The 27,656-nt window shown below is 41.3% G+C and overlaps 34 non-coding genes across 34 annotated transcripts; all 34 read right to left on the reverse strand.

Moving 5' to 3' along the window:
* Nucleotides 1-2: 2 nt before the first annotated feature.
* On the reverse strand, nt 3-75 carry TRNAR-CCU (transfer RNA arginine (anticodon CCU)). Its single transcript has one exon. It is a non-coding gene; the product is annotated as a tRNA-Arg (tRNA).
* A 417-nt stretch (nt 76-492) lies between these two features.
* On the reverse strand, nt 493-585 carry TRNAI-UAU (transfer RNA isoleucine (anticodon UAU)). Its single transcript is given in 2 exon segments — nt 493-528; nt 548-585. It is a non-coding gene; the product is annotated as a tRNA-Ile (tRNA).
* Nucleotides 586-1,667: 1,082 nt separating this feature from the next.
* Nucleotides 1,668-1,740, reverse strand: TRNAR-CCU (transfer RNA arginine (anticodon CCU)). The gene has a single exon. It is a non-coding gene; the product is annotated as a tRNA-Arg (tRNA).
* A 417-nt stretch (nt 1,741-2,157) lies between these two features.
* On the reverse strand, nt 2,158-2,250 carry TRNAI-UAU (transfer RNA isoleucine (anticodon UAU)). Its single transcript is given in 2 exon segments — nt 2,158-2,193; nt 2,213-2,250. It is a non-coding gene; the product is annotated as a tRNA-Ile (tRNA).
* Nucleotides 2,251-3,332: 1,082 nt separating this feature from the next.
* Nucleotides 3,333-3,405, reverse strand: TRNAR-CCU (transfer RNA arginine (anticodon CCU)). Its single transcript has one exon. It is a non-coding gene; the product is annotated as a tRNA-Arg (tRNA).
* Nucleotides 3,406-3,822: 417 nt separating this feature from the next.
* On the reverse strand, nt 3,823-3,915 carry TRNAI-UAU (transfer RNA isoleucine (anticodon UAU)). Its single transcript is given in 2 exon segments — nt 3,823-3,858; nt 3,878-3,915. It is a non-coding gene; the product is annotated as a tRNA-Ile (tRNA).
* Nucleotides 3,916-4,997: 1,082 nt separating this feature from the next.
* On the reverse strand, nt 4,998-5,070 carry TRNAR-CCU (transfer RNA arginine (anticodon CCU)). The gene has a single exon. It is a non-coding gene; the product is annotated as a tRNA-Arg (tRNA).
* A 417-nt stretch (nt 5,071-5,487) lies between these two features.
* Nucleotides 5,488-5,580, reverse strand: TRNAI-UAU (transfer RNA isoleucine (anticodon UAU)). The gene is given in 2 exon segments: nt 5,488-5,523; nt 5,543-5,580. It is a non-coding gene; the product is annotated as a tRNA-Ile (tRNA).
* A 1,082-nt stretch (nt 5,581-6,662) lies between these two features.
* Nucleotides 6,663-6,735, reverse strand: TRNAR-CCU (transfer RNA arginine (anticodon CCU)). Its single transcript has one exon. It is a non-coding gene; the product is annotated as a tRNA-Arg (tRNA).
* Nucleotides 6,736-7,152: 417 nt separating this feature from the next.
* On the reverse strand, nt 7,153-7,245 carry TRNAI-UAU (transfer RNA isoleucine (anticodon UAU)). Its single transcript is given in 2 exon segments — nt 7,153-7,188; nt 7,208-7,245. It is a non-coding gene; the product is annotated as a tRNA-Ile (tRNA).
* A 1,082-nt stretch (nt 7,246-8,327) lies between these two features.
* TRNAR-CCU (transfer RNA arginine (anticodon CCU)) lies at nt 8,328-8,400 on the reverse strand. Its single transcript has one exon. It is a non-coding gene; the product is annotated as a tRNA-Arg (tRNA).
* Nucleotides 8,401-8,817: 417 nt separating this feature from the next.
* TRNAI-UAU (transfer RNA isoleucine (anticodon UAU)) lies at nt 8,818-8,910 on the reverse strand. The gene is given in 2 exon segments: nt 8,818-8,853; nt 8,873-8,910. It is a non-coding gene; the product is annotated as a tRNA-Ile (tRNA).
* Nucleotides 8,911-9,992: 1,082 nt separating this feature from the next.
* On the reverse strand, nt 9,993-10,065 carry TRNAR-CCU (transfer RNA arginine (anticodon CCU)). The gene has a single exon. It is a non-coding gene; the product is annotated as a tRNA-Arg (tRNA).
* Nucleotides 10,066-10,482: 417 nt separating this feature from the next.
* On the reverse strand, nt 10,483-10,575 carry TRNAI-UAU (transfer RNA isoleucine (anticodon UAU)). Its single transcript is given in 2 exon segments — nt 10,483-10,518; nt 10,538-10,575. It is a non-coding gene; the product is annotated as a tRNA-Ile (tRNA).
* Nucleotides 10,576-11,657: 1,082 nt separating this feature from the next.
* On the reverse strand, nt 11,658-11,730 carry TRNAR-CCU (transfer RNA arginine (anticodon CCU)). Its single transcript has one exon. It is a non-coding gene; the product is annotated as a tRNA-Arg (tRNA).
* A 417-nt stretch (nt 11,731-12,147) lies between these two features.
* Nucleotides 12,148-12,240, reverse strand: TRNAI-UAU (transfer RNA isoleucine (anticodon UAU)). Its single transcript is given in 2 exon segments — nt 12,148-12,183; nt 12,203-12,240. It is a non-coding gene; the product is annotated as a tRNA-Ile (tRNA).
* A 1,082-nt stretch (nt 12,241-13,322) lies between these two features.
* On the reverse strand, nt 13,323-13,395 carry TRNAR-CCU (transfer RNA arginine (anticodon CCU)). Its single transcript has one exon. It is a non-coding gene; the product is annotated as a tRNA-Arg (tRNA).
* Nucleotides 13,396-13,812: 417 nt separating this feature from the next.
* On the reverse strand, nt 13,813-13,905 carry TRNAI-UAU (transfer RNA isoleucine (anticodon UAU)). The gene is given in 2 exon segments: nt 13,813-13,848; nt 13,868-13,905. It is a non-coding gene; the product is annotated as a tRNA-Ile (tRNA).
* Nucleotides 13,906-14,987: 1,082 nt separating this feature from the next.
* TRNAR-CCU (transfer RNA arginine (anticodon CCU)) lies at nt 14,988-15,060 on the reverse strand. Its single transcript has one exon. It is a non-coding gene; the product is annotated as a tRNA-Arg (tRNA).
* A 417-nt stretch (nt 15,061-15,477) lies between these two features.
* On the reverse strand, nt 15,478-15,570 carry TRNAI-UAU (transfer RNA isoleucine (anticodon UAU)). Its single transcript is given in 2 exon segments — nt 15,478-15,513; nt 15,533-15,570. It is a non-coding gene; the product is annotated as a tRNA-Ile (tRNA).
* Nucleotides 15,571-16,652: 1,082 nt separating this feature from the next.
* TRNAR-CCU (transfer RNA arginine (anticodon CCU)) lies at nt 16,653-16,725 on the reverse strand. The gene has a single exon. It is a non-coding gene; the product is annotated as a tRNA-Arg (tRNA).
* Nucleotides 16,726-17,142: 417 nt separating this feature from the next.
* On the reverse strand, nt 17,143-17,235 carry TRNAI-UAU (transfer RNA isoleucine (anticodon UAU)). Its single transcript is given in 2 exon segments — nt 17,143-17,178; nt 17,198-17,235. It is a non-coding gene; the product is annotated as a tRNA-Ile (tRNA).
* Nucleotides 17,236-18,317: 1,082 nt separating this feature from the next.
* On the reverse strand, nt 18,318-18,390 carry TRNAR-CCU (transfer RNA arginine (anticodon CCU)). Its single transcript has one exon. It is a non-coding gene; the product is annotated as a tRNA-Arg (tRNA).
* A 417-nt stretch (nt 18,391-18,807) lies between these two features.
* On the reverse strand, nt 18,808-18,900 carry TRNAI-UAU (transfer RNA isoleucine (anticodon UAU)). Its single transcript is given in 2 exon segments — nt 18,808-18,843; nt 18,863-18,900. It is a non-coding gene; the product is annotated as a tRNA-Ile (tRNA).
* A 1,082-nt stretch (nt 18,901-19,982) lies between these two features.
* On the reverse strand, nt 19,983-20,055 carry TRNAR-CCU (transfer RNA arginine (anticodon CCU)). The gene has a single exon. It is a non-coding gene; the product is annotated as a tRNA-Arg (tRNA).
* Nucleotides 20,056-20,472: 417 nt separating this feature from the next.
* TRNAI-UAU (transfer RNA isoleucine (anticodon UAU)) lies at nt 20,473-20,565 on the reverse strand. The gene is given in 2 exon segments: nt 20,473-20,508; nt 20,528-20,565. It is a non-coding gene; the product is annotated as a tRNA-Ile (tRNA).
* A 1,082-nt stretch (nt 20,566-21,647) lies between these two features.
* Nucleotides 21,648-21,720, reverse strand: TRNAR-CCU (transfer RNA arginine (anticodon CCU)). Its single transcript has one exon. It is a non-coding gene; the product is annotated as a tRNA-Arg (tRNA).
* A 417-nt stretch (nt 21,721-22,137) lies between these two features.
* Nucleotides 22,138-22,230, reverse strand: TRNAI-UAU (transfer RNA isoleucine (anticodon UAU)). Its single transcript is given in 2 exon segments — nt 22,138-22,173; nt 22,193-22,230. It is a non-coding gene; the product is annotated as a tRNA-Ile (tRNA).
* A 1,082-nt stretch (nt 22,231-23,312) lies between these two features.
* TRNAR-CCU (transfer RNA arginine (anticodon CCU)) lies at nt 23,313-23,385 on the reverse strand. Its single transcript has one exon. It is a non-coding gene; the product is annotated as a tRNA-Arg (tRNA).
* Nucleotides 23,386-23,802: 417 nt separating this feature from the next.
* On the reverse strand, nt 23,803-23,895 carry TRNAI-UAU (transfer RNA isoleucine (anticodon UAU)). Its single transcript is given in 2 exon segments — nt 23,803-23,838; nt 23,858-23,895. It is a non-coding gene; the product is annotated as a tRNA-Ile (tRNA).
* A 1,082-nt stretch (nt 23,896-24,977) lies between these two features.
* TRNAR-CCU (transfer RNA arginine (anticodon CCU)) lies at nt 24,978-25,050 on the reverse strand. Its single transcript has one exon. It is a non-coding gene; the product is annotated as a tRNA-Arg (tRNA).
* Nucleotides 25,051-25,467: 417 nt separating this feature from the next.
* Nucleotides 25,468-25,560, reverse strand: TRNAI-UAU (transfer RNA isoleucine (anticodon UAU)). Its single transcript is given in 2 exon segments — nt 25,468-25,503; nt 25,523-25,560. It is a non-coding gene; the product is annotated as a tRNA-Ile (tRNA).
* Nucleotides 25,561-26,641: 1,081 nt separating this feature from the next.
* Nucleotides 26,642-26,714, reverse strand: TRNAR-CCU (transfer RNA arginine (anticodon CCU)). The gene has a single exon. It is a non-coding gene; the product is annotated as a tRNA-Arg (tRNA).
* Nucleotides 26,715-27,131: 417 nt separating this feature from the next.
* On the reverse strand, nt 27,132-27,224 carry TRNAI-UAU (transfer RNA isoleucine (anticodon UAU)). Its single transcript is given in 2 exon segments — nt 27,132-27,167; nt 27,187-27,224. It is a non-coding gene; the product is annotated as a tRNA-Ile (tRNA).
* Nucleotides 27,225-27,656: the final 432 nt, after the last annotated feature.

A 27,656-nucleotide genomic window follows, 5' to 3' on the forward strand; every position in this document is an offset into this window, starting at 1 on the left:
AACACCCCAGATGGGACTCGAACCCACAATCCCTGGCTTAGGAGGCCAGTGCCTTATCCATTAGGCCACTGGGGCTTTCGCTAGATGACAGCAAAGACTTTTTTTTTCTTTTAGAAGGCATCCGTTCTCTTACTTTACAAGGTAAGGGTGGCAAAATCTTTGTTTTTATTTTCCCTTGTAAACTTGCTACAGAATTGCAAGCGGTTTGAGCTACAAAGTCAGAAGAATGAGTTTTCTGAAAGAGAAAAGCCATGTCGCAGCTCTCCACACCTCTTTTCATCAAGTAGAAGGCGCACATTTTCTTTATCTGTTCTGGTCCACAATTTAAAGAATGTGGTCAGTGTAACAGAAAGACAGCTCATTCAAGCACCCTTGAGGAAAGAACCTTGAGTTTCTTTGGGCGCTTATTGCCCTGTTGTAAAGTTGTCAGGCCATAGGGTGCAAGTGCAGATTACATTTTCCATGAATAAAGGCAAAAAGCAAGAAACTGCATGCTCCAGGTGAGGCTCGAACTCACAACCTCGGCATTGCTCAACAGATACTGCCATATAAGTACCGCGCGCTGACCGATTGCGCCACTGGAGCACAGAAGCCATCACGGAAATCCATCACCCATGTCTCCTTGGTTTCAAATAGGCCTTCAAGTGATCCGAAACCTAAAATCGTGCTTATCCCAGACAAAAGAGAATATTTTTTCTCTCATAGCAAGAAATGGTAGCATATAAGTACTCCTAGAAAAAAAAAAACACCGCCAAATCCACTTGACTGGAGCTCAAGGACAGTATTTTAAAAATAAAAGTAGAACTTTTTTGAAAGAAAAAATGATATTGCAACTGCTATCGTGACGTGTTAGGGATATATTCATGCATGTTTGAAAAGTTACTAAATATCCACTGTAAAGCAAGAAGTGGCAGGTAATACCAAGTACCTTTGGATCAAGGTCTGTTTGTGGGTAAACCCAGATAAAACACAAGAGTTGTTAATACATTTGAAATGCCACTATCCAGCAACTGTGTTGAGCATTTTGATGCTCTATTTTTCAGAAAATCTGCCGATCCACGTCAGATTCTATTTCTGACTGCTTGCGGCAAGAAGACTTCTGAATGTGTCCCAAAGCAGTGGCTATCAGTGTGAATCTCAACAAATGCAACAACACCATGTCATATGAAGCAAAGGAAGCACACCTCTAAGGAGCGATTCTGATTGCTATTCGTATACATGTTGATACATCAGGAAAAACATTTCTGAAACTGGCACAAAAAGGACATAAAATGCCTTCCTGCAAATTAAGCTTACCAACGATACTTGTCAGGGTGGCTTTTTTGCTTGAAGATTTTAGGCCACCGGATTTGCATGCCACAATGGGATGTCTGGAGAATGTCGGAGAAAATGCAAAGCTCTTTCCTAATAAAAGCAGCGTTTCCTTTGTGGGGAGTTGAACATATTGTTTGGCAGAAACATTGCAGGAGATTTGGTTTTGGACAAGAGGACTTGTAGCCATCTTGCAGAAGTTTCCATTCAGTTGATAGCATGCTGCTGAACTAATCTGAGTTCTACTAGGAGAAGGCACACATATTAATTAAGGCAACAGGAAAGGGAAGTCCTAAAGGTTTTATTCTAAAGCCTTGCTTTAGATGTGACTTGAAAGAGTCAAGCAAGATCTCAAACACCCCAGATGGGACTCGAACCCACAATCCCTGGCTTAGGAGGCCAGTGCCTTATCCATTAGGCCACTGGGGCTTTCGCTAGATGACAGCAAAGACTTTTTTTTTCTTTTAGAAGGCATCCGTTCTCTTACTTTACAAGGTAAGGGTGGCAAAATCTTTGTTTTTATTTTCCCTTGTAAACTTGCTACAGAATTGCAAGCGGTTTGAGCTACAAAGTCAGAAGAATGAGTTTTCTGAAAGAGAAAAGCCATGTCGCAGCTCTCCACACCTCTTTTCATCAAGTAGAAGGCTCACATTTTCTTTATCTGTTCTGGTCCACAATTTAAAGAATGTGGTCAGTGTAACAGAAAGACAGCTCATTCAAGCACCCTTGAGGAAAGAACCTTGAGTTTCTTTGGGCGCTTATTGCCCTGTTGTAAAGTTGTCAGGCCATAGGGTGCAAGTGCAGATTACATTTTCCATGAATAAAGGCAAAAAGCAAGAAACTGCATGCTCCAGGTGAGGCTCGAACTCACAACCTCGGCATTGCTCAACAGATACTGCCATATAAGTACCGCGCGCTGACCGATTGCGCCACTGGAGCACAGAAGCCATCACGGAAATCCATCACCCATGTCTCCTTGGTTTCAAATAGGCCTTCAAGTGATCCGAAACCTAAAATCGTGCTTATCCCAGACAAAAGAGAATATTTTTTCTCTCATAGCAAGAAATGGTAGCATATAAGTACTCCTAGAAAAAAAAAAACACCGCCAAATCCACTTGACTGGAGCTCAAGGACAGTATTTTAAAAATAAAAGTAGAACTTTTTTGAAAGAAAAAATGATATTGCAACTGCTATCGTGACGTGTTAGGGATATATTCATGCATGTTTGAAAAGTTACTAAATATCCACTGTAAAGCAAGAAGTGGCAGGTAATACCAAGTACCTTTGGATCAAGGTCCGTTTGTGGGTAAACCCAGATAAAACACAAGAGTTGTTAATACATTTGAAATGCCACTATCCAGCAACTGTGTTGAGCATTTTGATGCTCTATTTTTCAGAAAATCTGCCGATCCACGTCAGATTCTATTTCTGACTGCTTGCGGCAAGAAGACTTCTGAATGTGTCCCAAAGCAGTGGCTATCAGTGTGAATCTCAACAAATGCAACAACACCATGTCATATGAAGCAAAGGAAGCACACCTCTAAGGAGCGATTCTGATTGCTATTCGTATACATGTTGATACATCAGGAAAAACATTTCTGAAACTGGCACAAAAAGGACATAAAATGCCTTCCTGCAAATTAAGCTTACCAACGATACTTGTCAGGGTGGCTTTTTTGCTTGAAGATTTTAGGCCACCGGATTTGCATGCCACAATGGGATGTCTGGAGAATGTCGGAGAAAATGCAAAGCTCTTTCCTAATAAAAGCAGCGTTTCCTTTGTGGGGAGTTGAACATATTGTTTGGCAGAAACATTGCAGGAGATTTGGTTTTGGACAAGAGGACTTGTAGCCATCTTGCAGAAGTTTCCATTCAGTTGATAGCATGCTGCTGAACTAATCTGAGTTCTACTAGGAGAAGGCACGCATATTAATTAAGGCAACAGGAAAGGGAAGTCCTAAAGGTTTTATTCTAAAGCCTTGCTTTAGATGTGACTTGAAAGAGTCAAGCAAGATCTCAAACACCCCAGATGGGACTCGAACCCACAATCCCTGGCTTAGGAGGCCAGTGCCTTATCCATTAGGCCACTGGGGCTTTCGCTAGATGACAGCAAAGACTTTTTTTTTCTTTTAGAAGGCATCCGTTCTCTTACTTTACAAGGTAAGGGTGGCAAAATCTTTGTTTTTATTTTCCCTTGTAAACTTGCTACAGAATTGCAAGCGGTTTGAGCTACAAAGTCAGAAGAATGAGTTTTCTGAAAGAGAAAAGCCATGTCGCAGCTCTCCACACCTCTTTTCATCAAGTAGAAGGCGCACATTTTCTTTATCTGTTCTGGTCCACAATTTAAAGAATGTGGTCAGTGTAACAGAAAGACAGCTCATTCAAGCACCCTTGAGGAAAGAACCTTGAGTTTCTTTGGGTGCTTATTGCCCTGTTGTAAAGTTGTCAGGCCATAGGGTGCAAGTGCAGATTACATTTTCCATGAATAAAGGCAAAAAGCAAGAAACTGCATGCTCCAGGTGAGGCTCGAACTCACAACCTCGGCATTGCTCAACAGATACTGCCATATAAGTACCGCGCGCTGACCGATTGCGCCACTGGAGCACAGAAGCCATCACGGAAATCCATCACCCATGTCTCCTTGGTTTCAAATAGGCCTTCAAGTGATCCGAAACCTAAAATCGTGCTTATCCCAGACAAAAGAGAATATTTTTTCTCTCATAGCAAGAAATGGTAGCATATAAGTACTCCTAGAAAAAAAAAAACACCGCCAAATCCACTTGACTGGAGCTCAAGGACAGTATTTTAAAAATAAAAGTAGAACTTTTTTGAAAGAAAAAATGATATTGCAACTGCTATCGTGACGTGTTAGGGATATATTCATGCATGTTTGAAAAGTTACTAAATATCCACTGTAAAGCAAGAAGTGGCAGGTAATACCAAGTACCTTTGGATCAAGGTCCGTTTGTGGGTAAACCCAGATAAAACACAAGAGTTGTTAATACATTTGAAATGCCACTATCCAGCAACTGTGTTGAGCATTTTGATGCTCTATTTTTCAGAAAATCTGCCGATCCACGTCAGATTCTATTTCTGACTGCTTGCGGCAAGAAGACTTCTGAATGTGTCCCAAAGCAGTGGCTATCAGTGTGAATCTCAACAAATGCAACAACACCATGTCATATGAAGCAAAGGAAGCACACCTCTAAGGAGCGATTCTGATTGCTATTCGTATACATGTTGATACATCAGGAAAAACATTTCTGAAACTGGCACAAAAAGGACATAAAATGCCTTCCTGCAAATTAAGCTTACCAACGATACTTGTCAGGGTGGCTTTTTTGCTTGAAGATTTTAGGCCACCGGATTTGCATGCCACAATGGGATGTCTGGAGAATGTCGGAGAAAATGCAAAGCTCTTTCCTAATAAAAGCAGCGTTTCCTTTGTGGGGAGTTGAACATATTGTTTGGCAGAAACATTGCAGGAGATTTGGTTTTGGACAAGAGGACTTGTAGCCATCTTGCAGAAGTTTCCATTCAGTTGATAGCATGCTGCTGAACTAATCTGAGTTCTACTAGGAGAAGGCACGCATATTAATTAAGGCAACAGGAAAGGGAAGTCCTAAAGGTTTTATTCTAAAGCCTTGCTTTAGATGTGACTTGAAAGAGTCAAGCAAGATCTCAAACACCCCAGATGGGACTCGAACCCACAATCCCTGGCTTAGGAGGCCAGTGCCTTATCCATTAGGCCACTGGGGCTTTCGCTAGATGACAGCAAAGACTTTTTTTTTCTTTTAGAAGGCATCCGTTCTCTTACTTTACAAGGTAAGGGTGGCAAAATCTTTGTTTTTATTTTCCCTTGTAAACTTGCTACAGAATTGCAAGCGGTTTGAGCTACAAAGTCAGAAGAATGAGTTTTCTGAAAGAGAAAAGCCATGTCGCAGCTCTCCACACCTCTTTTCATCAAGTAGAAGGCGCACATTTTCTTTATCTGTTCTGGTCCACAATTTAAAGAATGTGGTCAGTGTAACAGAAAGACAGCTCATTCAAGCACCCTTGAGGAAAGAACCTTGAGTTTCTTTGGGCGCTTATTGCCCTGTTGTAAAGTTGTCAGGCCATAGGGTGCAAGTGCAGATTACATTTTCCATGAATAAAGGCAAAAAGCAAGAAACTGCATGCTCCAGGTGAGGCTCGAACTCACAACCTCGGCATTGCTCAACAGATACTGCCATATAAGTACCGCGCGCTGACCGATTGCGCCACTGGAGCACAGAAGCCATCACGGAAATCCATCACCCATGTCTCCTTGGTTTCAAATAGGCCTTCAAGTGATCCGAAACCTAAAATCGTGCTTATCCCAGACAAAAGAGAATATTTTTTCTCTCATAGCAAGAAATGGTAGCATATAAGTACTCCTAGAAAAAAAAAAACACCGCCAAATCCACTTGACTGGAGCTCAAGGACAGTATTTTAAAAATAAAAGTAGAACTTTTTTGAAAGAAAAAATGATATTGCAACTGCTATCGTGACGTGTTAGGGATATATTCATGCATGTTTGAAAAGTTACTAAATATCCACTGTAAAGCAAGAAGTGGCAGGTAATACCAAGTACCTTTGGATCAAGGTCTGTTTGTGGGTAAACCCAGATAAAACACAAGAGTTGTTAATACATTTGAAATGCCACTATCCAGCAACTGTGTTGAGCATTTTGATGCTCTATTTTTCAGAAAATCTGCCGATCCACGTCAGATTCTATTTCTGACTGCTTGCGGCAAGAAGACTTCTGAATGTGTCCCAAAGCAGTGGCTATCAGTGTGAATCTCAACAAATGCAACAACACCATGTCATATGAAGCAAAGGAAGCACACCTCTAAGGAGCGATTCTGATTGCTATTCGTATACATGTTGATACATCAGGAAAAACATTTCTGAAACTGGCACAAAAAGGACATAAAATGCCTTCCTGCAAATTAAGCTTACCAACGATACTTGTCAGGGTGGCTTTTTTGCTTGAAGATTTTAGGCCACCGGATTTGCATGCCACAATGGGATGTCTGGAGAATGTCGGAGAAAATGCAAAGCTCTTTCCTAATAAAAGCAGCGTTTCCTTTGTGGGGAGTTGAACATATTGTTTGGCAGAAACATTGCAGGAGATTTGGTTTTGGACAAGAGGACTTGTAGCCATCTTGCAGAAGTTTCCATTCAGTTGATAGCATGCTGCTGAACTAATCTGAGTTCTACTAGGAGAAGGCACACATATTAATTAAGGCAACAGGAAAGGGAAGTCCTAAAGGTTTTATTCTAAAGCCTTGCTTTAGATGTGACTTGAAAGAGTCAAGCAAGATCTCAAACACCCCAGATGGGACTCGAACCCACAATCCCTGGCTTAGGAGGCCAGTGCCTTATCCATTAGGCCACTGGGGCTTTCGCTAGATGACAGCAAAGACTTTTTTTTTCTTTTAGAAGGCATCCGTTCTCTTACTTTACAAGGTAAGGGTGGCAAAATCTTTGTTTTTATTTTCCCTTGTAAACTTGCTACAGAATTGCAAGCGGTTTGAGCTACAAAGTCAGAAGAATGAGTTTTCTGAAAGAGAAAAGCCATGTCGCAGCTCTCCACACCTCTTTTCATCAAGTAGAAGGCTCACATTTTCTTTATCTGTTCTGGTCCACAATTTAAAGAATGTGGTCAGTGTAACAGAAAGACAGCTCATTCAAGCACCCTTGAGGAAAGAACCTTGAGTTTCTTTGGGCGCTTATTGCCCTGTTGTAAAGTTGTCAGGCCATAGGGTGCAAGTGCAGATTACATTTTCCATGAATAAAGGCAAAAAGCAAGAAACTGCATGCTCCAGGTGAGGCTCGAACTCACAACCTCGGCATTGCTCAACAGATACTGCCATATAAGTACCGCGCGCTGACCGATTGCGCCACTGGAGCACAGAAGCCATCACGGAAATCCATCACCCATGTCTCCTTGGTTTCAAATAGGCCTTCAAGTGATCCGAAACCTAAAATCGTGCTTATCCCAGACAAAAGAGAATATTTTTTCTCTCATAGCAAGAAATGGTAGCATATAAGTACTCCTAGAAAAAAAAAAACACCGCCAAATCCACTTGACTGGAGCTCAAGGACAGTATTTTAAAAATAAAAGTAGAACTTTTTTGAAAGAAAAAATGATATTGCAACTGCTATCGTGACATGTTAGGGATATATTCATGCATGTTTGAAAAGTTACTAAATATCCACTGTAAAGCAAGAAGTGGCAGGTAATACCAAGTACCTTTGGATCAAGGTCCGTTTGTGGGTAAACCCAGATAAAACACAAGAGTTGTTAATACATTTGAAATGCCACTATCCAGCAACTGTGTTGAGCATTTTGATGCTCTATTTTTCAGAAAATCTGCCGATCCACGTCAGATTCTATTTCTGACTGCTTGCGGCAAGAAGACTTCTGAATGTGTCCCAAAGCAGTGGCTATCAGTGTGAATCTCAACAAATGCAACAACACCATGTCATATGAAGCAAAGGAAGCACACCTCTAAGGAGCGATTCTGATTGCTATTCGTATACATGTTGATACATCAGGAAAAACATTTCTGAAACTGGCACAAAAAGGACATAAAATGCCTTCCTGCAAATTAAGCTTACCAACGATACTTGTCAGGGTGGCTTTTTTGCTTGAAGATTTTAGGCCACCGGATTTGCATGCCACAATGGGATGTCTGGAGAATGTCGGAGAAAATGCAAAGCTCTTTCCTAATAAAAGCAGCGTTTCCTTTGTGGGGAGTTGAACATATTGTTTGGCAGAAACATTGCAGGAGATTTGGTTTTGGACAAGAGGACTTGTAGCCATCTTGCAGAAGTTTCCATTCAGTTGATAGCATGCTGCTGAACTAATCTGAGTTCTACTAGGAGAAGGCACGCATATTAATTAAGGCAACAGGAAAGGGAAGTCCTAAAGGTTTTATTCTAAAGCCTTGCTTTAGATGTGACTTGAAAGAGTCAAGCAAGATCTCAAACACCCCAGATGGGACTCGAACCCACAATCCCTGGCTTAGGAGGCCAGTGCCTTATCCATTAGGCCACTGGGGCTTTCGCTAGATGACAGCAAAGACTTTTTTTTTCTTTTAGAAGGCATCCGTTCTCTTACTTTACAAGGTAAGGGTGGCAAAATCTTTGTTTTTATTTTCCCTTGTAAACTTGCTACAGAATTGCAAGCGGTTTGAGCTACAAAGTCAGAAGAATGAGTTTTCTGAAAGAGAAAAGCCATGTCGCAGCTCTCCACACCTCTTTTCATCAAGTAGAAGGCGCACATTTTCTTTATCTGTTCTGGTCCACAATTTAAAGAATGTGGTCAGTGTAACAGAAAGACAGCTCATTCAAGCACCCTTGAGGAAAGAACCTTGAGTTTCTTTGGGCGCTTATTGCCCTGTTGTAAAGTTGTCAGGCCATAGGGTGCAAGTGCAGATTACATTTTCCATGAATAAAGGCAAAAAGCAAGAAACTGCATGCTCCAGGTGAGGCTCGAACTCACAACCTCGGCATTGCTCAACAGATACTGCCATATAAGTACCGCGCGCTGACCGATTGCGCCACTGGAGCACAGAAGCCATCACGGAAATCCATCACCCATGTCTCCTTGGTTTCAAATAGGCCTTCAAGTGATCCGAAACCTAAAATCGTGCTTATCCCAGACAAAAGAGAATATTTTTTCTCTCATAGCAAGAAATGGTAGCATATAAGTACTCCTAGAAAAAAAAAAACACCGCCAAATCCACTTGACTGGAGCTCAAGGACAGTATTTTAAAAATAAAAGTAGAACTTTTTTGAAAGAAAAAATGATATTGCAACTGCTATCGTGACGTGTTAGGGATATATTCATGCATGTTTGAAAAGTTACTAAATATCCACTGTAAAGCAAGAAGTGGCAGGTAATACCAAGTACCTTTGGATCAAGGTCCGTTTGTGGGTAAACCCAGATAAAACACAAGAGTTGTTAATACATTTGAAATGCCACTATCCAGCAACTGTGTTGAGCATTTTGATGCTCTATTTTTCAGAAAATCTGCCGATCCACGTCAGATTCTATTTCTGACTGCTTGCGGCAAGAAGACTTCTGAATGTGTCCCAAAGCAGTGGCTATCAGTGTGAATCTCAACAAATGCAACAACACCATGTCATATGAAGCAAAGGAAGCACACCTCTAAGGAGCGATTCTGATTGCTATTCGTATACATGTTGATACATCAGGAAAAACATTTCTGAAACTGGCACAAAAAGGACATAAAATGCCTTCCTGCAAATTAAGCTTACCAACGATACTTGTCAGGGTGGCTTTTTTGCTTGAAGATTTTAGGCCACCGGATTTGCATGCCACAATGGGATGTCTGGAGAATGTCGGAGAAAATGCAAAGCTCTTTCCTAATAAAAGCAGCGTTTCCTTTGTGGGGAGTTGAACATATTGTTTGGCAGAAACATTGCAGGAGATTTGGTTTTGGACAAGAGGACTTGTAGCCATCTTGCAGAAGTTTCCATTCAGTTGATAGCATGCTGCTGAACTAATCTGAGTTCTACTAGGAGAAGGCACACATATTAATTAAGGCAACAGGAAAGGGAAGTCCTAAAGGTTTTATTCTAAAGCCTTGCTTTAGATGTGACTTGAAAGAGTCAAGCAAGATCTCAAACACCCCAGATGGGACTCGAACCCACAATCCCTGGCTTAGGAGGCCAGTGCCTTATCCATTAGGCCACTGGGGCTTTCGCTAGATGACAGCAAAGACTTTTTTTTTCTTTTAGAAGGCATCCGTTCTCTTACTTTACAAGGTAAGGGTGGCAAAATCTTTGTTTTTATTTTCCCTTGTAAACTTGCTACAGAATTGCAAGCGGTTTGAGCTACAAAGTCAGAAGAATGAGTTTTCTGAAAGAGAAAAGCCATGTCGCAGCTCTCCACACCTCTTTTCATCAAGTAGAAGGCTCACATTTTCTTTATCTGTTCTGGTCCACAATTTAAAGAATGTGGTCAGTGTAACAGAAAGACAGCTCATTCAAGCACCCTTGAGGAAAGAACCTTGAGTTTCTTTGGGCGCTTATTGCCCTGTTGTAAAGTTGTCAGGCCATAGGGTGCAAGTGCAGATTACATTTTCCATGAATAAAGGCAAAAAGCAAGAAACTGCATGCTCCAGGTGAGGCTCGAACTCACAACCTCGGCATTGCTCAACAGATACTGCCATATAAGTACCGCGCGCTGACCGATTGCGCCACTGGAGCACAGAAGCCATCACGGAAATCCATCACCCATGTCTCCTTGGTTTCAAATAGGCCTTCAAGTGATCCGAAACCTAAAATCGTGCTTATCCCAGACAACAGAGAATATTTTTTCTCTCATAGCAAGAAATGGTAGCATATAAGTACTCCTAGAAAAAAAAAAACACCGCCAAATCCACTTGACTGGAGCTCAAGGACAGTATTTTAAAAATAAAAGTAGAACTTTTTTGAAAGAAAAAATGATATTGCAACTGCTATCGTGACGTGTTAGGGATATATTCATGCATGTTTGAAAAGTTACTAAATATCCACTGTAAAGCAAGAAGTGGCAGGTAATACCAAGTACCTTTGGATCAAGGTCCGTTTGTGGGTAAACCCAGATAAAACACAAGAGTTGTTAATACATTTGAAATGCCACTATCCAGCAACTGTGTTGAGCATTTTGATGCTCTATTTTTCAGAAAATCTGCCGATCCACGTCAGATTCTATTTCTGACTGCTTGCGGCAAGAAGACTTCTGAATGTGTCCCAAAGCAGTGGCTATCAGTGTGAATCTCAACAAATGCAACAACACCATGTCATATGAAGCAAAGGAAGCACACCTCTAAGGAGCGATTCTGATTGCTATTCGTATACATGTTGATACATCAGGAAAAACATTTCTGAAACTGGCACAAAAAGGACATAAAATGCCTTCCTGCAAATTAAGCTTACCAACGATACTTGTCAGGGTGGCTTTTTTGCTTGAAGATTTTAGGCCACCGGATTTGCATGCCACAATGGGATGTCTGGAGAATGTCGGAGAAAATGCAAAGCTCTTTCCTAATAAAAGCAGCGTTTCCTTTGTGGGGAGTTGAACATATTGTTTGGCAGAAACATTGCAGGAGATTTGGTTTTGGACAAGAGGACTTGTAGCCATCTTGCAGAAGTTTCCATTCAGTTGATAGCATGCTGCTGAACTAATCTGAGTTCTACTAGGAGAAGGCACGCATATTAATTAAGGCAACAGGAAAGGGAAGTCCTAAAGGTTTTATTCTAAAGCCTTGCTTTAGATGTGACTTGAAAGAGTCAAGCAAGATCTCAAACACCCCAGATGGGACTCGAACCCACAATCCCTGGCTTAGGAGACCAGTGCCTTATCCATTAGGCCACTGGGGCTTTCGCTAGATGACAGCAAAGACTTTTTTTTTCTTTTAGAAGGCATCCGTTCTCTTACTTTACAAGGTAAGGGTGGCAAAATCTTTGTTTTTATTTTCCCTTGTAAACTTGCTACAGAATTGCAAGCGGTTTGAGCTACAAAGTCAGAAGAATGAGTTTTCTGAAAGAGAAAAGCCATGTCGCAGCTCTCCACACCTCTTTTCATCAAGTAGAAGGCGCACATTTTCTTTATCTGTTCTGGTCCACAATTTAAAGAATGTGGTCAGTGTAACAGAAAGACAGCTCATTCAAGCACCCTTGAGGAAAGAACCTTGAGTTTCTTTGGGCGCTTATTGCCCTGTTGTAAAGTTCTCAGGCCATAGGGTGCAAGTGCAGATTACATTTTCCATGAATAAAGGCAAAAAGCAAGAAACTGCATGCTCCAGGTGAGGCTCGAACTCACAACCTCGGCATTGCTCAACAGATACTGCCATATAAGTACCGCGCGCTGACCGATTGCGCCACTGGAGCACAGAAGCCATCACGGAAATCCATCACCCATGTCTCCTTGGTTTCAAATAGGCCTTCAAGTGATCCGAAACCTAAAATCGTGCTTATCCCAGACAAAAGAGAATATTTTTTCTCTCATAGCAAGAAATGGTAGCATATAAGTACTCCTAGAAAAAAAAAAACACCGCCAAATCCACTTGACTGGAGCTCAAGGACAGTATTTTAAAAATAAAAGTAGAACTTTTTTGAAAGAAAAAATGATATTGCAACTGCTATCGTGACGTGTTAGGGATATATTCATGCATGTTTGAAAAGTTACTAAATATCCACTGTAAAGCAAGAAGTGGCAGGTAATACCAAGTACCTTTGGATCAAGGTCTGTTTGTGGGTAAACCCAGATAAAACACAAGAGTTGTTAATACATTTGAAATGCCACTATCCAGCAACTGTGTTGAGCATTTTGATGCTCTATTTTTCAGAAAATCTGCCGATCCACGTCAGATTCTATTTCTGACTGCTTGCGGCAAGAAGACTTCTGAATGTGTCCCAAAGCAGTGGCTATCAGTGTGAATCTCAACAAATGCAACAACACCATGTCATATGAAGCAAAGGAAGCACACCTCTAAGGAGCGATTCTGATTGCTATTCGTATACATGTTGATACATCAGGAAAAACATTTCTGAAACTGGCACAAAAAGGACATAAAATGCCTTCCTGCAAATTAAGCTTACCAACGATACTTGTCAGGGTGGCTTTTTTGCTTGAAGATTTTAGGCCACCGGATTTGCATGCCACAATGGGATGTCTGGAGAATGTCGGAGAAAATGCAAAGCTCTTTCCTAATAAAAGCAGCGTTTCCTTTGTGGGGAGTTGAACATATTGTTTGGCAGAAACATTGCAGGAGATTTGGTTTTGGACAAGAGGACTTGTAGCCATCTTGCAGAAGTTTCCATTCAGTTGATAGCATGCTGCTGAACTAATCTGAGTTCTACTAGGAGAAGGCACACATATTAATTAAGGCAACAGGAAAGGGAAGTCCTAAAGGTTTTATTCTAAAGCCTTGCTTTAGATGTGACTTGAAAGAGTCAAGCAAGATCTCAAACACCCCAGATGGGACTCGAACCCACAATCCCTGGCTTAGGAGGCCAGTGCCTTATCCATTAGGCCACTGGGGCTTTCGCTAGATGACAGCAAAGACTTTTTTTTTCTTTTAGAAGGCATCCGTTCTCTTACTTTACAAGGTAAGGGTGGCAAAATCTTTGTTTTTATTTTCCCTTGTAAACTTGCTACAGAATTGCAAGCGGTTTGAGCTACAAAGTCAGAAGAATGAGTTTTCTGAAAGAGAAAAGCCATGTCGCAGCTCTCCACACCTCTTTTCATCAAGTAGAAGGCTCACATTTTCTTTATCTGTTCTGGTCCACAATTTAAAGAATGTGGTCAGTGTAACAGAAAGACAGCTCATTCAAGCACCCTTGAGGAAAGAACCTTGAGTTTCTTTGGGCGCTTATTGCCCTGTTGTAAAGTTGTCAGGCCATAGGGTGCAAGTGCAGATTACATTTTCCATGAATAAAGGCAAAAAGCAAGAAACTGCATGCTCCAGGTGAGGCTCGAACTCACAACCTCGGCATTGCTCAACAGATACTGCCATATAAGTACCGCGCGCTGACCGATTGCGCCACTGGAGCACAGAAGCCATCACGGAAATCCATCACCCATGTCTCCTTGGTTTCAAATAGGCCTTCAAGTGATCCGAAACCTAAAATCGTGCTTATCCCAGACAAAAGAGAATATTTTTTCTCTCATAGCAAGAAATGGTAGCATATAAGTACTCCTAGAAAAAAAAAAACACCGCCAAATCCACTTGACTGGAGCTCAAGGACAGTATTTTAAAAATAAAAGTAGAACTTTTTTGAAAGAAAAAATGATATTGCAACTGCTATCGTGACGTGTTAGGGATATATTCATGCATGTTTGAAAAGTTACTAAATATCCACTGTAAAGCAAGAAGTGGCAGGTAATACCAAGTACCTTTGGATCAAGGTCCGTTTGTGGGTAAACCCAGATAAAACACAAGAGTTGTTAATACATTTGAAATGCCACTATCCAGCAACTGTGTTGAGCATTTTGATGCTCTATTTTTCAGAAAATCTGCCGATCCACGTCAGATTCTATTTCTGACTGCTTGCGGCAAGAAGACTTCTGAATGTGTCCCAAAGCAGTGGCTATCAGTGTGAATCTCAACAAATGCAACAACACCATGTCATATGAAGCAAAGGAAGCACACCTCTAAGGAGCGATTCTGATTGCTATTCGTATACATGTTGATACATCAGGAAAAACATTTCTGAAACTGGCACAAAAAGGACATAAAATGCCTTCCTGCAAATTAAGCTTACCAACGATACTTGTCAGGGTGGCTTTTTTGCTTGAAGATTTTAGGCCACCGGATTTGCATGCCACAATGGGATGTCTGGAGAATGTCGGAGAAAATGCAAAGCTCTTTCCTAATAAAAGCAGCGTTTCCTTTGTGGGGAGTTGAACATATTGTTTGGCAGAAACATTGCAGGAGATTTGGTTTTGGACAAGAGGACTTGTAGCCATCTTGCAGAAGTTTCCATTCAGTTGATAGCATGCTGCTGAACTAATCTGAGTTCTACTAGGAGAAGGCACGCATATTAATTAAGGCAACAGGAAAGGGAAGTCCTAAAGGTTTTATTCTAAAGCCTTGCTTTAGATGTGACTTGAAAGAGTCAAGCAAGATCTCAAACACCCCAGATGGGACTCGAACCCACAATCCCTGGCTTAGGAGGCCAGTGCCTTATCCATTAGGCCACTGGGGCTTTCGCTAGATGACAGCAAAGACTTTTTTTTTCTTTTAGAAGGCATCCGTTCTCTTACTTTACAAGGTAAGGGTGGCAAAATCTTTGTTTTTATTTTCCCTTGTAAACTTGCTACAGAATTGCAAGCGGTTTGAGCTACAAAGTCAGAAGAATGAGTTTTCTGAAAGAGAAAAGCCATGTCGCAGCTCTCCACACCTCTTTTCATCAAGTAGAAGGCGCACATTTTCTTTATCTGTTCTGGTCCACAATTTAAAGAATGTGGTCAGTGTAACAGAAAGACAGCTCATTCAAGCACCCTTGAGGAAAGAACCTTGAGTTTCTTTGGGCGCTTATTGCCCTGTTGTAAAGTTGTCAGGCCATAGGGTGCAAGTGCAGATTACATTTTCCATGAATAAAGGCAAAAAGCAAGAAACTGCATGCTCCAGGTGAGGCTCGAACTCACAACCTCGGCATTGCTCAACAGATACTGCCATATAAGTACCGCGCGCTGACCGATTGCGCCACTGGAGCACAGAAGCCATCACGGAAATCCATCACCCATGTCTCCTTGGTTTCAAATAGGCCTTCAAGTGATCCGAAACCTAAAATCGTGCTTATCCCAGACAAAAGAGAATATTTTTTCTCTCATAGCAAGAAATGGTAGCATATAAGTACTCCTAGAAAAAAAAAAACACCGCCAAATCCACTTGACTGGAGCTCAAGGACAGTATTTTAAAAATAAAAGTAGAACTTTTTTGAAAGAAAAAATGATATTGCAACTGCTATCGTGACGTGTTAGGGATATATTCATGCATGTTTGAAAAGTTACTAAATATCCACTGTAAAGCAAGAAGTGGCAGGTAATACCAAGTACCTTTGGATCAAGGTCTGTTTGTGGGTAAACCCAGATAAAACACAAGAGTTGTTAATACATTTGAAATGCCACTATCCAGCAACTGTGTTGAGCATTTTGATGCTCTATTTTTCAGAAAATCTGCCGATCCACGTCAGATTCTATTTCTGACTGCTTGCGGCAAGAAGACTTCTGAATGTGTCCCAAAGCAGTGGCTATCAGTGTGAATCTCAACAAATGCAACAACACCATGTCATATGAAGCAAAGGAAGCACACCTCTAAGGAGCGATTCTGATTGCTATTCGTATACATGTTGATACATCAGGAAAAACATTTCTGAAACTGGCACAAAAAGGACATAAAATGCCTTCCTGCAAATTAAGCTTACCAACGATACTTGTCAGGGTGGCTTTTTTGCTTGAAGATTTTAGGCCACCGGATTTGCATGCCACAATGGGATGTCTGGAGAATGTCGGAGAAAATGCAAAGCTCTTTCCTAATAAAAGCAGCGTTTCCTTTGTGGGGAGTTGAACATATTGTTTGGCAGAAACATTGCAGGAGATTTGGTTTTGGACAAGAGGACTTGTAGCCATCTTGCAGAAGTTTCCATTCAGTTGATAGCATGCTGCTGAACTAATCTGAGTTCTACTAGGAGAAGGCAGGCATATTAATTAAGGCAACAGGAAAGGGAACTCCTAAAGGTTTTATTCTAAAGCCTTGCTTTAGATGTGACGTGAAAGAGTCAAGCAAGATCTCAAACACCCCAGAGGGGACTCGAACCCACAATCCCTGGCTTAGGAGGCCAGTGCCTTATCCATTAGGCCACTGGGGCTTTCGCTAGATGACAGCAAAGACTTTTTTTTTCTTTCAGAAGGCATCTGTTCTCTTACTTTACAAGGTAAGTGTGGCAAAATCTTTGTTTTTATTTTCCCTTGTAAACTTGCTACAGAATTGCAAGCGGTTTGAGCTACAAAGTCAGAAGAATGAGTTTTCTGAAAGAGAAAAGCCATGTCGCAGCTCTCCACACCTCTTTTCATCAAGTAGAAGGCGCACATTTTCTTTATCTGTTCTGGTCCACAATTTAAAGAATGTGGTCAGTGTAACAGAAAGACAGCTCATTCAAGCACCCTTGAGGAAAGAACCTTGAGTTTCTTTGGGCGCTTATTGCCCTGTTGTAAAGTTGTCAGGCCATAGGGTGCAAGTGCAGATTACATTTTCCATGAATAAAGGCAAAAAGCAAGAAACTGCATGCTCCAGGTGAGGCTCGAACTCACAACCTCGGCATTGCTCAACAGATACTGCCATATAAGTACCGCGCGCTGACCGATTGCGCCACTGGAGCACAGAAGCCATCACGGAAATCCATCACCCATGTCTCCTTGGTTTCAAATAGGCCTTCAAGTGATCCGAAACCTAAAATCGTGCTTATCCCAGACAAAAGAGAATATTTTTTCTCTCATAGCAAGAAATGGTAGCATATAAGTACTCCTAGAAAAAAAAAAACACCGCCAAATCCACTTGACTGGAGCTCAAGGACAGTATTTTAAAAATAAAAGTAGAACTTTTTTGAAAGAAAAAATGATATTGCAACTGCTATCGTGACGTGTTAGGGATATATTCATGCATGTTTGAAAAGTTACTAAATATCCACTGTAAAGCAAGAAGTGGCAGGTAATACCAAGTACCTTTGGATCAAGGTCTGTTTGTGGGTAAACCCAGATAAAACACAAGAGTTGTTAATACATTTGAAATGCCACTATCCAGCAACTGTGTTGAGCATTTTGATGCTCTATTTTTCAGAAAATCTGCCGATCCACGTCAGATTCTATTTCTGACTGCTTGCGGCAAGAAGACTTCTGAATGTGTCCCAAAGCAGTGGCTATCAGTGTGAATCTCAACAAATGCAACAACACCATGTCATATGAAGCAAAGGAAGCACACCTCTAAGGAGCGATTCTGATTGCTATTCGTATACATGTTGATACATCAGGAAAAACATTTCTGAAACTGGCACAAAAAGGACATAAAATGCCTTCCTGCAAATTAAGCTTACCAACGATACTTGTCAGGGTGGCTTTTTTGCTTGAAGATTTTAGGCCACCGGATTTGCATGCCACAATGGGATGTCTGGAGAATGTCGGAGAAAATGCAAAGCTCTTTCCTAATAAAAGCAGCGTTTCCTTTGTGGGGAGTTGAACATATTGTTTGGCAGAAACATTGCAGGAGATTTGGTTTTGGACAAGAGGACTTGTAGCCATCTTGCAGAAGTTTCCATTCAGTTGATAGCATGCTGCTGAACTAATCTGAGTTCTACTAGGAGAAGGCACGCATATTAATTAAGGCAACAGGAAAGGGAAGTCCTAAAGGTTTTATTCTAAAGCGTTGCTTTAGATGTGACTTGAAAGAGTCAAGCAAGATCTCAAACACCCCAGATGGGACTCGAACCCACAATCCCTGGCTTAGGAGGCCAGTGCCTTATCCATTAGGCCACTGGGGCTTTCGCTAGATGACAGCAAAGACTTTTTTTTTCTTTTAGAAGGCATCCGTTCTCTTACTTTACAAGGTAAGGGTGGAAAAATCTTTGTTTTTATTTTCCCTTGTAAACTTGCTACAGAATTGCAAGCGCTTTGAGCTACAAAGTCAGAAGAATGAGTTTTCTGAAAGAGAAAAGCCATGTCGCAGCTCTCCACACCTCTTTTCATCAAGTAGAAGGCGCACATTTTCTTTATCTGTTCTGGTCCACAATTTAAAGAATGTGGTCAGTGTAACAGAAAGACAGCTCATTCAAGCACCCTTGAGGAAAGAACCTTGAGTTTCTTTGGGCGCTTATTGCCCTGTTGTAAAGTTCTCAGGCCATAGGGTGCAAGTGCAGATTACATTTTCCATGAATAAAGGCAAAAAGCAAGAAACTGCATGCTCCAGGTGAGGCTCGAACTCACAACCTCGGCATTGCTCAACAGATACTGCCATATAAGTACCGCGCGCTGACCGATTGCGCCACTGGAGCACAGAAGCCATCACGGAAATCCATCACCCATGTCTCCTTGGTTTCAAATAGGCCTTCAAGTGATCCGAAACCTAAAATCGTGCTTATCCCAGACAAAAGAGAATATTTTTTCTCTCATAGCAAGAAATGGTAGCATATAAGTACTCCTAGAAAAAAAAAAACACCGCCAAATCCACTTGACTGGAGCTCAAGGACAGTATTTTAAAACTAAAAGTAGAACTTTTTTGAAAGAAAAAATGATATTGCAACTGCTATCGTGACGTGTTAGGGATATATTCATGCATGTTTGAAAAGTTACTAAATATCCACTGTAAAGCAAGAAGTGGCAGGTAATACCAAGTACCTTTGGATCAAGGTCTGTTTGTGGGTAAACCCAGATAAAACACAAGAGTTGTTAATACATTTGAAATGCCACTATCCAGCAACTGTGTTGAGCATTTTGATGCTCTATTTTTCAGAAAATCTGCCGATCCACGTCAGATTCTATTTCTGACTGCTTGCGGCAAGAAGACTTCTGAATGTGTCCCAAAGCAGTGGCTATCAGTGTGAATCTCAACAAATGCAACAACACCATGTCATATGAAGCAAAGGAAGCACACCTCTAAGGAGCGATTCTGATTGCTATTCGTATACATGTTGATACATCAGGAAAAACATTTCTGAAACTGGCACAAAAAGGACATAAAATGCCTTCCTGCAAATTAAGCTTACCAACGATACTTGTCAGGGTGGCTTTTTTGCTTGAAGATTTTAGGCCACCGGATTTGCATGCCACAATGGGATGTCTGGAGAATGTCGGAGAAAATGCAAAGCTCTTTCCTAATAAAAGCAGCGTTTCCTTTGTGGGGAGTTGAACATATTGTTTGGCAGAAACATTGCAGGAGATTTGGTTTTGGACAAGAGGACTTGTAGCCATCTTGCAGAAGTTTCCATTCAGTTGATAGCATGCTGCTGAACTAATCTGAGTTCTACTAGGAGAAGGCACACATATTAATTAAGGCAACAGGAAAGGGAAGTCCTAAAGGTTTTATTCTAAAGCCTTGCTTTAGATGTGACTTGAAAGAGTCAAGCAAGATCTCAAACACCCCAGATGGGACTCGAACCCACAATCCCTGGCTTAGGAGGCCAGTGCCTTATCCATTAGGCCACTGGGGCTTTCGCTAGATGACAGCAAAGACTTTTTTTTTCTTTTAGAAGGCATCCGTTCTCTTACTTTACAAGGTAAGGGTGGCAAAATCTTTGTTTTTATTTTCCCTTGTAAACTTGCTACAGAATTGCAAGCGGTTTGAGCTACAAAGTCAGAAGAATGAGTTTTCTGAAAGAGAAAAGCCATGTCGCAGCTCTCCACACCTCTTTTCATCAAGTAGAAGGCGCACATTTTCTTTATCTGTTCTGGTCCACAATTTAAAGAATGTGGTCAGTGTAACAGAAAGACAGCTCATTCAAGCACCCTTGAGGAAAGAACCTTGAGTTTCTTTGGGCGCTTATTGCCCTGTTGTAAAGTTGTCAGGCCATAGGGTGCAAGTGCAGATTACATTTTCCATGAATAAAGGCAAAAAGCAAGAAACTGCATGCTCCAGGTGAGGCTCGAACTCACAACCTCGGCATTGCTCAACAGATACTGCCATATAAGTACCGCGCGCTGACCGATTGCGCCACTGGAGCACAGAAGCCATCACGGAAATCCATCACCCATGTCTCCTTGGTTTCAAATAGGCCTTCAAGTGATCCGAAACCTAAAATCGTGCTTATCCCAGACAAAAGAGAATATTTTTTCTCTCATAGCAAGAAATGGTAGCATATAAGTACTCCTAGAAAAAAAAAAACACCGCCAAATCCACTTGACTGGAGCTCAAGGACAGTATTTTAAAAATAAAAGTAGAACTTTTTTGAAAGAAAAAATGATATTGCAACTGCTATCGTGACGTGTTAGGGATATATTCATGCATGTTTGAAAAGTTACTAAATATCCACTGTAAAGCAAGAAGTGGCAGGTAATACCAAGTACCTTTGGATCAAGGTCCGTTTGTGGGTAAACCCAGATAAAACACAAGAGTTGTTAATACATTTGAAATGCCACTATCCAGCAACTGTGTTGAGCATTTTGATGCTCTATTTTTCAGAAAATCTGCCGATCCACGTCAGATTCTATTTCTGACTGCTTGCGGCAAGAAGACTTCTGAATGTGTCCCAAAGCAGTGGCTATCAGTGTGAATCTCAACAAATGCAACAACACCATGTCATATGAAGCAAAGGAAGCACACCTCTAAGGAGCGATTCTGATTGCTATTCGTATACATGTTGATACATCAGGAAAAACATTTCTGAAACTGGCACAAAAAGGACATAAAATGCCTTCCTGCAAATTAAGCTTACCAACGATACTTGTCAGGGTGGCTTTTTTGCTTGAAGATTTTAGGCCACCGGATTTGCATGCCACAATGGGATGTCTGGAGAATGTCGGAGAAAATGCAAAGCTCTTTCCTAATAAAAGCAGCGTTTCCTTTGTGGGGAGTTGAACATATTGTTTGGCAGAAACATTGCAGGAGATTTGGTTTTGGACAAGAGGACTTGTAGCCATCTTGCAGAAGTTTCCATTCAGTTGATAGCATGCTGCTGAACTAATCTGAGTTCTACTAGGAGAAGGCACGCATATTAATTAAGGCAACAGGAAAGGGAAGTCCTAAAGGTTTTATTCTAAAGCCTTGCTTTAGATGTGACTTGAAAGAGTCAAGCAAGATCTCAAACACCCCAGATGGGACTCGAACCCACAATCCCTGGCTTAGGAGGCCAGTGCCTTATCCATTAGGCCACTGGGGCTTTCGCTAGATGACAGCAAAGACTTTTTTTTTCTTTCAGAAGGCATCCGTTCTCTTACTTTACAAGGTAAGGGTGGCAAAATCTTTGTTTTTATTTTCCCTTGTAAACTTGCTACAGAATTGCAAGCGGTTTGAGCTACAAAGTCAGAAGAATGAGTTTTCTGAAAGAGAAAAGCCATGTCGCAGCTCTCCACACCTCTTTTCATCAAGTAGAAGGCGCACATTTTCTTTATCTGTTCTGGTCCACAATTTAAAGAATGTGGTCAGTGTAACAGAAAGACAGCTCATTCAAGCACCCTTGAGGAAAGAACCTTGAGTTTCTTTGGGCGCTTATTGCCCTGTTGTAAAGTTGTCAGGCCATAGGGTGCAAGTGCAGATTACATTTTCCATGAATAAAGGCAAAAAGCAAGAAACTGCATGCTCCAGGTGAGGCTCGAACTCACAACCTCGGCATTGCTCAACAGATACTGCCATATAAGTACCGCGCGCTGACCGATTGCGCCACTGGAGCACAGAAGCCATCACGGAAATCCATCACCCATGTCTCCTTGGTTTCAAATAGGCCTTCAAGTGATCCGAAACCTAAAATCGTGCTTATCCCAGACAAAAGAGAATATTTTTTCTCTCATAGCAAGAAATGGTAGCATATAAGTACTCCTAGAAAAAAAAAAACACCGCCAAATCCACTTGACTGGAGCTCAAGGACAGTATTTTAAAAATAAAAGTAGAACTTTTTTGAAAGAAAAAATGATATTGCAACTGCTATCGTGACGTGTTAGGGATATATTCATGCATGTTTGAAAAGTTACTAAATATCCACTGTAAAGCAAGAAGTGGCAGGTAATACCAAGTACCTTTGGATCAAGGTCCGTTTGTGGGTAAACCCAGATAAAACACAAGAGTTGTTAATACATTTGAAATGCCACTATCCAGCAACTGTGTTGAGCATTTTGATGCTCTATTTTTCAGAAAATCTGCCGATCCACGTCAGATTCTATTTCTGACTGCTTGCGGCAAGAAGACTTCTGAATGTGTCCCAAAGCAGTGGCTATCAGTGTGAATCTCAACAAATGCAACAACACCATGTCATATGAAGCAAAGGAAGCACACCTCTAAGGAGCGATTCTGATTGCTATTCGTATACATGTTGATACATCAGGAAAAACATTTCTGAAACTGGCACAAAAAGGACATAAAATGCCTTCCTGCAAATTAAGCTTACCAACGATACTTGTCAGGGTGGCTTTTTTGCTTGAAGATTTTAGGCCACCGGATTTGCATGCCACAATGGGATGTCTGGAGAATGTCGGAGAAAATGCAAAGCTCTTTCCTAATAAAAGCAGCGTTTCCTTTGTGGGGAGTTGAACATATTGTTTGGCAGAAACATTGCAGGAGATTTGGTTTTGGACAAGAGGACTTGTAGCCATCTTGCAGAAGTTTCCATTCAGTTGATAGCATGCTGCTGAACTAATCTGAGTTCTACTAGGAGAAGGCACGCATATTAATTAAGGCAACAGGAAAGGGAAGTCCTAAAGGTTTTATTCTAAAGCCTTGCTTTAGATGTGACTTGAAAGAGTCAAGCAAGATCTCAAACACCCCAGATGGGACTCGAACCCACAATCCCTGGCTTAGGAGGCCAGTGCCTTATCCATTAGGCCACTGGGGCTTTCGCTAGATGACAGCAAAGACTTTTTTTTTCTTTTAGAAGGCATCCGTTCTCTTACTTTACAAGGTAAGGGTGGCAAAATCTTTGTTTTTATTTTCCCTTGTAAACTTGCTACAGAATTGCAAGCGGTTTGAGCTACAAAGTCAGAAGAATGAGTTTTCTGAAAGAGAAAAGCCATGTCGCAGCTCTCCACACCTCTTTTCATCAAGTAGAAGGCGCACATTTTCTTTATCTGTTCTGGTCCACAATTTAAAGAATGTGGTCAGTGTAACAGAAAGACAGCTCATTCAAGCACCCTTGAGGAAAGAACCTTGAGTTTCTTTGGGCGCTTATTGCCCTGTTGTAAAGTTGTCAGGCCATAGGGTGCAAGTGCAGATTACATTTTCCATGAATAAAGGCAAAAAGCAAGAAACTGCATGCTCCAGGTGAGGCTCGAACTCACAACCTCGGCATTGCTCAACAGATACTGCCATATAAGTACCGCGCGCTGACCGATTGCGCCACTGGAGCACAGAAGCCATCACGGAAATCCATCACCCATGTCTCCTTGGTTTCAAATAGGCCTTCAAGTGATCCGAAACCTAAAATCGTGCTTATCCCAGACAAAAGAGAATATTTTTTCTCTCATAGCAAGAAATGGTAGCATATAAGTACTCCTAGAAAAAAAAAAACACCGCCAAATCCACTTGACTGGAGCTCAAGGACAGTATTTTAAAAATAAAAGTAGAACTTTTTTGAAAGAAAAAATGATATTGCAACTGCTATCGTGACGTGTTAGGGATATATTCATGCATGTTTGAAAAGTTACTAAATATCCACTGTAAAGCAAGAAGTGGCAGGTAATACCAAGTACCTTTGGATCAAGGTCCGTTTGTGGGTAAACCCAGATAAAACACAAGAGTTGTTAATACATTTGAAATGCCACTATCCAGCAACTGTGTTGAGCATTTTGATGCTCTATTTTTCAGAAAATCTGCCGATCCACGTCAGATTCTATTTCTGACTGCTTGCGGCAAGAAGACTTCTGAATGTGTCCCAAAGCAGTGGCTATCAGTGTGAATCTCAACAAATGCAACAACACCATGTCATATGAAGCAAAGGAAGCACACCTCTAAGGAGCGATTCTGATTGCTATTCGTATACATGTTGATACATCAGGAAAAACATTTCTGAAACTGGCACAAAAAGGACATAAAATGCCTTCCTGCAAATTAAGCTTACCAACGATACTTGTCAGGGTGGCTTTTTTGCTTGAAGATTTTAGGCCACCGGATTTGCATGCCACAATGGGATGTCTGGAGAATGTCGGAGAAAATGCAAAGCTCTTTCCTAATAAAAGCAGCGTTTCCTTTGTGGGGAGTTGAACATATTGTTTGGCAGAAACATTGCAGGAGATTTGGTTTTGGACAAGAGGACTTGTAGCCATCTTGCAGAAGTTTCCATTCAGTTGATAGCATGCTGCTGAACTAATCTGAGTTCTACTAGGAGAAGGCACGCATATTAATTAAGGCAACAGGAAAGGGAAGTCCTAAAGGTTTTATTCTAAAGCCTTGCTTTAGATGTGACTTGAAAGAGTCAAGCAAGATCTCAAACACCCCAGATGGGACTCGAACCCACAATCCCTGGCTTAGGAGGCCAGTGCCTTATCTATTAGGCCACTGGGGCTTTCGCTAGATGACAACAAAGACTTTTTTTTTCTTTTAGAAGGCATCCGTTCTCTTACTTTACAAGGTAAGGGTGGCAAAATCTTTGTTTTTATTTTCCCTTGTAAACTTGCTACAGAATTGCAAGCGCTTTGAGCTACAAAGTCAGAAGAATGAGTTTTCTGAAAGAGAAAAGCCATGTCGCAGCTCTCCACACCTCTTTTCATCAAGTAGAAGGCGCACATTTTCTTTATCTGTTCTGGTCCACAATTTAAAGAATGTGGTCAGTGTAACAGAAAGACAGCTCATTCAAGCACCCTTGAGGAAAGAACCTTGAGTTTCTTTGGGCGCTTATTGCCCTGTTGTAAAGTTGTCAGGCCATAGGGTGCAAGTGCAGATTACATTTTCCATGAATAAAGGCAAAAAGCAAGAAACTGCATGCTCCAGGTGAGGCTCGAACTCACAACCTCGGCATTGCTCAACAGATACTGCCATATAAGTACCGCGCGCTGACCGATTGCGCCACTGGAGCACAGAAGCCATCACGGAAATCCATCACCCATGTCTCCTTGGTTTCAAATAGGCCTTCAAGTGATCCGAAACCTAAAATCGTGCTTATCCCAGACAAAAGAGAATATTTTTTCTCTCATAGCAAGAAATGGTAGCATATAAGTACTCCTAGAAAAAAAAAACACCGCCAAATCCACTTGACTGGAGCTCAAGGACAGTATTTTAAAAATAAAAGTAGAACTTTTTTGAAAGAAAAAATGATATTGCAAATGCTATCGTGACGTGTTAGGGATATATTCATGCATGTTTGAAAAGTTACTAAATATCCACTGTAAAGCAAGAAGTGGCAGGTAATACCAAGTACCTTTGGATCAAGGTCTGTTTGTGGGTAAACCCAGATAAAACACAAGAGTTGTTAATACATTTGAAATGCCACTATCCAGCAACTGTGTTGAGCATTTTGATGCTCTATTTTTCAGAAAATCTGCCGATCCACGTCAGATTCTATTTCTGACTGCTTGCGGCAAGAAGACTTCTGAATGTGTCCCAAAGCAGTGGCTATCAGTGTGAATCTCAACAAATGCAACAACACCATGTCATATGAAGCAAAGGAAGCACACCTCTAAGGAGCGATTCTGATTGCTATTCGTATACATGTTGATACATCAGGAAAAACATTTCTGAAACTGGCACAAAAAGGACATAAAATGCCTTCCTGCAAATTAAGCTTACCAACGATACTTGTCAGGGTGGCTTTTTTGCTTGAAGATTTTAGGCCACCGGATTTGCATGCCACAATGGGATGTCTGGAGAATGTCGGAGAAAATGCAAAGCTCTTTCCTAATAAAAGCAGCGTTTCCTTTGTGGGGAGTTGAACATATTGTTTGGCAGAAACATTGCAGGAGATTTGGTTTTGGACAAGAGGACTTGTAGCCATCTTGCAGAAGTTTCCATTCAGTTGATAGCATGCTGCTGAACTAATCTGAGTTCTACTAGGAGAAGGCACGCATATTAATTAAGGCAACAGGAAAGGGAACTCCTAAAGGTTTTATTCTAAAGCCTTGCTTTAGATGTGACGTGAAAGAGTCAAGCAAGATCTCAAACACCCCAGAGGGGACTCGAACCCACAATCCCTGGCTTAGGAGGCCAGTGCCTTATCCATTAGGCCACTGGGGCTTTCGCTAGATGACAGCAAAGACTTTTTTTTTCTTTCAGAAGGCATCTGTTCTCTTACTTTACAAGGTAAGTGTGGCAAAATCTTTGTTTTTATTTTCCCTTGTAAACTTGCTACAGAATTGCAAGCGGTTTGAGCTACAAAGTCAGAAGAATGAGTTTTCTGAAAGAGAAAAGCCATGTCGCAGCTCTCCACACCTCTTTTCATCAAGTAGAAGGCGCACATTTTCTTTATCTGTTCTGGTCCACAATTTAAAGAATGTGGTCAGTGTAACAGAAAGACAGCTCATTCAAGCACCCTTGAGGAAAGAACCTTGAGTTTCTTTGGGCGCTTATTGCCCTGTTGTAAAGTTGTCAGGCCATAGGGTGCAAGTGCAGATTACATTTTCCATGAATAAAGGCAAAAAGCAAGAAACTGCATGCTCCAGGTGAGGCTCGAACTCACAACCTCGGCATTGCTCAACAGATACTGCCATATAAGTACCGCGCGCTGACCGATTGCGCCACTGGAGCACAGAAGCCATCACGGAAATCCATCACCCATGTCTCCTTGGTTTCAAATAGGCCTTCAAGTGATCCGAAACCTAAAATCGTGCTTATCCCAGACAAAAGAGAATATTTTTTCTCTCATAGCAAGAAATGGTAGCATATAAGTACTCCTAGAAAAAAAAAAACACCGCCAAATCCACTTGACTGGAGCTCAAGGACAGTATTTTAAAACTAAAAGTAGAACTTTTTTGAAAGAAAAAATGATATTGCAACTGCTATCGTGACGTGTTAGGGATATATTCATGCATGTTTGAAAAGTTACTAAATATCCACTGTAAAGCAAGAAGTGGCAGGTAATACCAAGTACCTTTGGATCAAGGTCTGTTTGTGGGTAAACCCAGATAAAACACAAGAGTTGTTAATACATTTGAAATGCCACTATCCAGCAACTGTGTT

Source organism: Lithobates pipiens, unplaced genomic scaffold, assembly GCF_037356315.1.
Source record: "Lithobates pipiens isolate NorthernLeopardFrog02 unplaced genomic scaffold, aLitPip1_a1.2 Scaffold_8, whole genome shotgun sequence".
Lineage (NCBI taxonomy): Eukaryota > Metazoa > Chordata > Amphibia > Anura > Ranidae > Lithobates > Lithobates pipiens.